Source organism: Mus caroli, chromosome 10, assembly GCF_900094665.2.
Source record: "Mus caroli chromosome 10, CAROLI_EIJ_v1.1, whole genome shotgun sequence".
NCBI lineage: Eukaryota > Metazoa > Chordata > Mammalia > Rodentia > Muridae > Mus > Mus caroli.
The window spans coordinates 40,800,869-40,806,868 of NC_034579.1; positions in this window are offsets into that span (position 1 = coordinate 40,800,869).

Sequence of the window (6,000 nt, forward strand, 5' to 3'; positions counted from 1 at the left end):
AAACAAGTCTAAAACAGAGCTATATAAATACACACATTACAAGAGGACAAAAAAGACGAATCTTTCCATTGAAAGGGGTTGTGAGAGGCACATTTAATGCACCAAAGGGAAGCTAACCAACAGCTAGAGAGTGGGCGCCAAATCTGCCTGGTTTTGTCAGCAGGGGCAAATTGTTGTGGCTTTTACCATAGTGGTTTCTTTCTACTCTGCTCTCAGGCCAGTTGGCCCAAGGTCTACAATTATTAAGGAATGCTCTAGGGTACTGCGGATTGGCTCATTTGAAGGAAACCAGCTTATGCAAAGGGATGAGAGCATAGTTTATTTGGGTCTCATGTTGGCCATTAAGGTTTTAAGGTAGCCTGACAGTGAATTAAGCAGGGCCCTGAGATGAGGGGGAGTTTTAAACAGTGCGCCAGCTGGTGGAGCTCACCAGTAATCCCAGCACTGAGGAAGCTGAGGCATGGGGATCTCACATTCTGGGCCATCCTCAGCTGTATAGCAAGTTTCAGGTTAACCTGGATCCCATAGCAAGACCCTGCTATGGGAACATCATAGCAGAAAGCTATGAACATATCATATCATAGCATAGCATAAGAACATCAAAAACCAGAAAGTTAAGTAAACAACTTGATATTAGGCCTAAATGCATGTCAAGGCAGCAGTCTGAGGGAAACACAACCAAGCACAAAGTTCACTGAGACTGGACTCAATCAACAGGAACCAGTCTCTTAGAGAATCACCTGCTGCCTGAAGTGAGTGCAAGGACCCCGGGGGCAGGGGCTTTAATGTAGAGAAAAGAAGGAAAATGGCAGCACAGATTGTCAGGGCACAGCAAGAAGTGGAACCAGAGAGAGAAAGGCAGTGACAGGTATGGGGGTGGGGGTGGGGGACAAAGGAGCATGGTATTGGTGAGGAGGGCTGGTCTTCCTGTCACTGGGAGACTCAGGCTACCACTTACTCATCCTGTCCCACCAGACACTGTTCAAAGTACCTGCAAATGACTGTCATAATGCTCTTGTCTGTGGAAATGACAGCAGAAACCATAGTCTTGAGGAAAAACAAAACAAAACAAAACCAAAAACTAACCCACAGTCTTCAAAAGCATGACTTGGGGCAAAAAAGCTCAGCAATCTCTTTGTTTCTTTCTTTCTTTCTTTCTTTCTTTCTTTCTTTCTTTCTTTCTTTCTTTCTTTCTTTCTTTCTCTCTTTTTTCCTTTCCCTTTCCTTCATTCTTTTTTTTAAAATCTATCAGGGACAGAACTGCTTACAATGCTCATTAACATAACCCAAAATGCAAAGGACTATGAGGGCATATCAATGATACTATTATGTAACTATACATATAGTTACATATATATAATCAATAATACTATTATGTAACTAAAGCGAAATATAACTAGAAACCTTCCTTGCTCCATGTCCTGAGTTCTGAGGTTACAAGCATGCATTACCACACTGAGATCTCAGAAAAGAATCACAGTTTTTAAAACAAGTTTCTCTGTCCATCCTGTCTTAAATGCATAAGAGTTTTGTTCATTGATTTTTATTTGCAAAGCAAATAAGTCTTTTCTTTCCTACCACAGCAAATACAGCTAGGTTTATCTGTGGATTAGCTGATAAATGAAATCAGGTTGTCTGTGTCCCGAAGACACAGCAGAGCCACGTGAGTGATCTCATGAGAAGGCAAGCTTGAAGGAATGAGTTAAGGAGGTCACGGGGAGCACTGCTCTCCTTTGGCATGAAGGAAAGATGAAATCCTGAGACACCCAAGGCGAACAGAAATGACAGTGTCTCCCAAATCCATGTAGTGTGTGATATGATAAGTCTGGAGGAATGCCATGAGGAAAGCCACTCTTTTACTTTGGATTTCGAAGGGAAATGGAAAATAGAAGTAGGCTGTGCATCACGTGAGAGAGGAAGGAGCAGATGTGAGCAGGCAACCTCATGGGCAGCCCATCGAGGAGAACTAGATGATTAATACACTACAAACGGGGTAGGACAGCATGATTTATCTCCATCTCAGAATGGAAACCCATGAAGCAGAAAATGAGGTTAAAATGAAAAATGTAGGAATCTTGACAAACAGCAGAATAATGGATAATCTATGTCCAAAGAAAGGACATAAATTAAGAGAAAGAACCAAAATTCTTCTTATAAAGAATTCAAGAATCTTCTAAAAAAAAAAAAAACTCCTCCTAAGCAAGCAAGTGGAGTTTGAACACCTTCTCGGAAAATGAAGTCATTCTTAACACCATAGACCTACAAGGAAATGATCAATCCCCACACTGCTCAGTAAGATGACACTTTATTAGAGACAGAGGCAAGGCAAGGAATGGAAGCCACTAAGACTTTCTTTATGGGAGACAAGGGAACTTTCAGGTTTCCAAGAATATAGCTACACTTGGCCAGTGAATCATAGCAGAAATTAAATAAAAATAAATAGGACCAAATTTGCAATCCATCAGCATTCTGATATCAATATTAAAGATGAAAATAAACGATTGCTTACCCAGAACCAATGTGGTATGTATGCATCTGCTAACATCAGTGACTATTTGATGTCCCAAGACACAAGAGCAGTTAGCAAAAGCTACTTTGCAAAAAACAATGCAAACTTTGATCTTTCCCGAGGCCAGGAAGATGTGTCACAATTCTCACGATTCTGGACCATGGCAGCTTCTGATCATCCTGGTGAACCTGGATCATCTGCATCTCTAAGTGATGATGTCCTATAGCTCAGCTTCCCAACTAATGATTGGTCATTGGGGCCCCTATTCTGTTCTTAGCTCCTCTGCTGTATCCATCGTGGGATGCCGGAGACTGAGAACCTGGTATCAAGGGCTGCCCCTTATCCACCCCCCGCTGTGTGAAGTCAGTGGCTTCACACAGCCAGATGCCCACCTGGGCTGAGTGGAAAGCATCAGCAGTCCTCCCGTGTCTACCTGCCCAGAGCACAGGAACTTTGCGGGAAATGGGCTCTCTTCCTCCCCCCTCTTCTCCTACACCCACAGCCCCACAGCAGCCCTCTTAACTAATTCATTTGGCACGTGCACATCAGTCCCATGAACTTTGTTTGCAGCCTTTATTCCCTTAGTATGCCACTAAAGCTGGCTTATGACAAGAATCTGTTAGTTTGCAATACCAGGGGATTGAAGCCAGGGTCTTGGGCATGGTAGGCACATACTATACCTCTGAGTCACAACCCCAGCCATTAATAAACTCTTAGATAAAGAAAATATAACACAATTAGGTTCCTGTATTAGTCAAGGTTCTCTAGGCTCAACTTATGGAGTGTCTCTATATATTAAGATAATTTATTGGAAGGATTTACAGTTGGCAGTTCGACTAACACAACAATGGGCAGCTGTTAATTGGAAGTTCAAGAATCTAGAAGTTGCTCAGTTTCATGAAATTAGGTGTTTCAGCAGGTCTTCTGTATAATCTGGAATCCTGAAGAAGTAGGTTCCAACAGATGTGCTGGCAAGTAAGTGCAAGAAGCAAAGAAGAAGCCTTCCTTCTTCAATTGTCCTTACGTAGGCCTCCAGCAGAAGGCGGGGTGGGGGCTCAGATTTAAGGTGTGCACCACCAAGCCTGGATCTAAGCTGTTCTTTACTTAGAACTTGCTCTGTCCTAGGCTGGCCTTGAACTCAGAGATCTGCTTGCTTCTGTCTCCTGGGATTAAAGATGTTTACCATGCCTGGCCTAAGCTTTACACAGCCACTGTGTCTTTAGATCCAAGGCATGTGTCTTCCAGTCTCAAGATCTGGATCACAAATGTGCCCTCCATTTCTGAATTGGAGTTCATTCCAGAAATAGTCAAGTTGACAACTGGGAATATCCATCACAGTCCCCAAAGACTTCTGTGCCCATTACTAATACAATAAATTAGTTAATTCTGTTTTTGAGACCCAGACTCACACAAATGTATACATTATTGCATTGAATGTCTCTTGTTCAACAATGCATGTAGGAGAGCCATTCAAACAGGTCCACCTGGTTGTAATTTGTTAATTTTCACGATTGCATAGAGTTCCACTGGTGATAGGTATCTGTTGTTTTCGATTTTAAAAACCTTTTATTGTTTTTTTGTGAACTTCACATCATGCACTCCAATTCCACTCATCTCCCCTTCCCATCGTGTCCTTCCTCCACCCATGCAACCTGTCTCCCCACAGAGGAAAAGAAAATCTCATTGTGGAAGCTAGAGTGTGTCCCACAGTACACTCTTTTATCCACATTTCTTTGCTTGTAAATGCTCATTGCAATGAGTTGTTGATCTGGTAAGAGGTAAGACCCATTTACAGTCAAAGACAACCTAGACCAGCGGGAGAAAACTCAGCCTCAAGACTCCCTCCTGTCTCCCACTGATGGGGCCCCTACCCATGCCCCAGGGACACCACAAGAACTGGACAGTGACAAACCTGACCCCCTCTAAACTACAATGGTCCAGTCCTTTCAGGTCATCAACACAACCTGGCCTGAGTTAATTGAGTCATAAAGACATAGGCCTGTTGGCTGTTTTCGTGAGATTAGGTATACTACCAGTCCCTCCATAACAAAGCCTAGAAGCTTCAGGAAGTTCCACGATTGGGCCTTCTAGTTACCAGAGAAAGGTGGTGGTGGTGGTGGGGGGTGGGGGATGAGAGGCCAAACCTACTCCATCTTGGAACCAACCTCCATCTTAAAAAAAAAAAAAAAAGAGAAAAGCCTGAGAACCCATGGCTTGTACCAGGAAGGACCCCATGGCTTGTCCTTGGCCAGAGTTACTCCCTAGCTACTCCCTAGCAACAGTTAATCAAAGATTAGTCTGATTGTTTTAGATGTACCTTCAGACCATTCGTGATTGTATGCTGTCTTGCTTCAGAGTACTCACCTGTTGGCTTACAATAGATGTCAGCACTCAGTTAGATGCTTGCCAGGTTGGACACTCCCTCACTTGCTCCCATTTTCCTATAAAACCTTGTCCCAATTATAGTTTAGGGCTAAGCTGGGTGTGGTGGCGCATGCCTTTAATCCTAGCACTCTGGAGGCAGAGGCAGGCAGATTTCTGAGTTCGAAGCCAACCTGCTCTACAAAGTGAGTTCCAGGACAGCCAGGGCTATACAGAGAAACCCTGTCTCGAATAAACAAAAAGAAACAAAAAACAAAAAAGAGAGTTCAGGGATGTTTCACCATACTGTCCTGTGGGCCAGTGGTGAGTAAACCCAAACGTGAGTTTATAATAAAGAGACCCTAATGTGATTACATTGGAGTTGGCTCCTTGGTTGTCTTTTGGGGTTCACAAACACTTCCGGGAAGAACAGTCTCTGGCTTCTGCTACACTATCAATGTTAGAACCTGGGACTCCTCTCAGATATCCTGTTGTTGACAAGAGACAGGGCCAGTTCTCCTATGCTTGTGCCCTTGGAGCTGGCTTACCTACAAACCCTACATCCAGGGCCAGCTCTGCTATGCTGCCCACGCAAGGTACAAGGCCCACTCCTATGAGTTTTGGAGTAGGTGAGGGGCAGGGGCAGGTATCCTGCCTGCCTGCCTGCCTGCCTGCCTGCCTGCCTTAGGTGGCAAGGGGTAAGGGAAACATCTCTTCCTTGCAGGCAGCAGACAAGTGGCAGGGCCAGCTCTCCCTTCAAGGCTGGCTTACCTCAAACCCCCACAACCAGGGCCAGCTCTACTGTGCTTCCTGGACAATGTGTAGGCCTCTCTCCTGAGTATTGCAGCTGACTAGGGGTGAAGTCAGCTTTCCTGACACAGGGCCAGCTCTTCCATGATGGCCAGTTCTGCGCAACACTCAGACATCAACCCAGAGCAGGGACATCCACCTGGCCTGTGGAGCTAACAGACCTCTGCTGCTGCAGGGCCATGGCCCCAGTCATGGCCTCCAGTGGTAGCACAGGGGAGGACCTTACCATGGTCCCAGGTGGCATCACTTGCTACTCACATCAGGCTGTTCCTCTCTACCCTCATGTCTCCAGTTCTGCCTCTCTTTGTTGTGTCTACATC